This window comes from Octopus bimaculoides, chromosome 2 (assembly GCF_046866305.1).
Source record: "Octopus bimaculoides isolate indiv1 chromosome 2, ASM4686630v1, whole genome shotgun sequence".
Classification (NCBI taxonomy): Eukaryota; Metazoa; Mollusca; class Cephalopoda; order Octopoda; family Octopodidae; genus Octopus; species Octopus bimaculoides.
In genome coordinates this window covers 85888645-85891986 of record NC_142929.1, presented here as the reverse complement: position 1 = coordinate 85891986, position 3342 = coordinate 85888645, and positions in this window count along the sequence as shown.

Here is a 3342-nt window from a genome sequence, read left to right as displayed (position 1 = left end):
CGTTACAGCATTAAGTCGATGATAGTCCCCAACCGGGCGAAAATCAGAATAAATCACATTTCAAACTCAGCCCTAACTGTCTTGAGATGGTCCGGTGCCAGACGCTGTGGGCACGAAAAATCAGTCGTGATAAAATGGAGAGTGGAATGTGCTGGCTTAGCCGGCCTAAAAGTTATGTCCACCAGCTCGGGAAAGGAAGCTAGCAGTGAATGAAAAACATCCCCAGCAGTGGCAATAAAAAATGCTGGGCTACGAGTTGGGTTGGTAGAGCCCTTTGCCGGCATAAAGAGAGATGTCGAACCATCAACAAGCCTCCGACGCCGAACATCTACCAATAAGTTAAAATGATTTTAAAAATCCGCACCCAAAATAGGATGCGGTATGTCAGCTATGACAAAAACCCATTGAAAATCTCTACGAAGACCAATGTCTAGTCGCAGAGAAAGCTGACCAAATGTATTTATCGGGGAGGAATCAATCGAGTGCATAACTATAGGTGAACGCCTAGGTTTGTCAGTAATAAGGCGAAGAGGCCAAATACTACAGCACGACCCGGTGTCAATCATGAAGTACTTCTTCGACACCTGGTCCTTGACAAAAATTGCTCGATTAAAAGAGGAGGAAATTGACGTGCTCAATTCCTCCCTTGGAAGTTTTCCAACAATTTAAAAGAGCATGGCTGAATGCACTTGTGTGCCTTTTCAGAAAACCTAGTATGGTACCAGCACAATCCAGGACGTCGTCCAGGTAAAGAACCACGATATCTGTGAGAGCGAGAGCGGGAAAATGGCTTGTTATCACGGCATAGAGCGTCCAACCAATGCGTGAGCTCTTCGAGCTTATCAGCAAAGGCATCATACAAGGGAGGCTGTTGATGAATCCTCAGAACAGAGACAGGCACCACGTGCAGGCTGGGTGGAAAATTCGAGAATCTTATCCGCCATTGTGGCGACTTGATCGACCATGTTGGCGTCAAGTGCTGTCGCCAAGATTGTCCGCACGAGACGGCAATCGCGAGAAGAAAATCTTCTGCTTTTACAGATGCATAAGTGGTGTCTGGGTTTGGAGATGTAACTAAATCTCTCTGGCAGATGTTGCGAGCTGTGATGGCAAGCTACAATATAGCAATTTTAGTTGTTTTGAAGGAGAAATTTCATGTGCGTCAAAATGTGCCTCTAATTGAGCGAACCATAAAAGTGCATCACCAGTGAATGGGGGTAACATGTGTGACGACATTTCTGTTCAAGGATGATTCCATCAAAGAGAAAAAGGAAAGAAAAGAAACAATGAATAAAATTTTCTCAATACGAGGACACCAAAAAAAAAAACAACACCGCCGATGAAGAGAAAGAAAATGAATAGTAGGAGACTCCGTAGTGAAACTTCTCTCTCAATATGCGAATGTGGATGTAGCAGATAATATCGAGCTTTCGGTCACATCTTTGGACCGTGTTGTGTCCACTACTCTGATTGGTTGGTATTGGCGTATTTTTGCATCTTGTTTTGTGTTTGGAAGCAACAGTGTGCACAAGAGAGAAAAAAATTTTCGTAAAAAAAAAACAATGTTGTTTGCTTTTTTTTTTCTTCTGTGTGTGTGTGTTGCTTTGTAATGCGTGCAGGAAAAAAAATTGTCACCAACCTTCTCATTTTTTTTTTTCCTGCAAGGAAAATACAATACAGGGCAGAGAAATTAAGTGTGTTATATTTTTTTTTTCCTGTTGTCCTGTTAGACGTAAATAAAGAGCGAAATGTTAGTGGTGAGATGTAGTATAAATACAACTATAGCACACACTGACACCATGTGCTTTTTTAATTGTTTCTTCTTCTTCTTCACTGTGTAAGACAGAAAATAGAAATGACGCAAGAGACAGACAGATGTCGGCTTTGTTGCAGAAAAATGCTCCGTTTTATCCTTCACAATAGTGGCTGAATGAGTGCTGGTTCAGAATCATGCTTCGTGAAATTCGTTTTCTGCGGTTACCAGTTTGTAGGTCCACATGTCGGCTGCTCAAAATTCTTTTCTAGGGGTCACCAGTTTGTAGGTGATAGGGCCACCATCCTTGGGTAACCCTATCCTGTACGATCAATTTTCTTCAATAAAGAAACGAAAACGCTGAGTGAATTGAAAAACAGCATAACAAATATTTATTACGAGTTGCTCAGCTTTACATCTCGGAGTAACAGCTTTGCCAGGTCACCCTTTATGGTTGGTCTGAAGACGGCGTTGGTGTAGTTGCTGGAGGGTTAAGTCATTCTTCACTGTCTCCGTGGTAGACTGTGTTGACTCAAGGTAGAGTTGACGGAGTGGCTCTTAAAAACATCTGGTGTCCTCGAAGGTTCATTGCTAAGAGGTAGAGAAAAACGGGAACGCTTGGATATAGGATGACCACGCACGCGCATGAAGGATTCCTGCATGCCTTCCAGAAGACATGTCCCTGCGCATGCGTGGACGAACTCGCCAAAATGTTGACTGGTATTAGACGCCACTACATATTTTATTCAACACTGTTTTATGTGACATTCAAGTTTGACTAAGTGGCATGCACATCAGCAACTATCAGGTCATCCCATAAGTTCTGTCTGAATTTTGAATAAAGAAAACAAGTGACCAAATGTTAAATTTAATCATCAATGTACTTTCCCTGATTATCTATGATTTCCTTCCATCTATTTACAAGCTTTTTAATCCCATCATTGTAAAACTCTTTTGGTTTCAAAGCGAAGAACTCTGAAATGTCAGTTTCAACTTCCTCCTAGCTTGCAAAAGCTATGTCCCCCAAATGATTCTGTAAACTATGAAACAAATGGTAGTCTGAAGGAGCAAGGCCGGGAGAATAAGGTGGATGAGGAATTTTTTCCCAACCAATTGTGATCTTTGCAGTGTGGGGTCACGCATTGTCCTGATGAAACATCACTCCTTTTCAATTCACTAGAGTGAGTCTTTTTTTCATCAAAGCTTGGTTCAAACGCTCTAATTGCTGACAGTAGACTAGAGCATTGATTGTTGCATTGGGTGGTGACAATTCAAAGTGAATTACTCCTTTACAATCTCACCAGATAGAGAGAAGAACCTTTTTCCCACGAAGTTCCCTTCTCAGTTGTGGTTGAATTTTTTCCCTTTTACCAAACTACTGTTTATGACGTTTAACATTTCGATAGAAGATCCATTTTTCATCACCAGTCACAAGTCTATCCAAAAAGGGTGAAATGAGTTCACAAAAACGAAGAGAAGAGCAGATGTCAACTTGAGATTTGCGGTTGCTTTCAGACAATTCACGAAGCACACATTTTCCAAGTTTAGGAACCTTTCCAGTTTGTTGAAGATGATGAACAGTTGTTTGG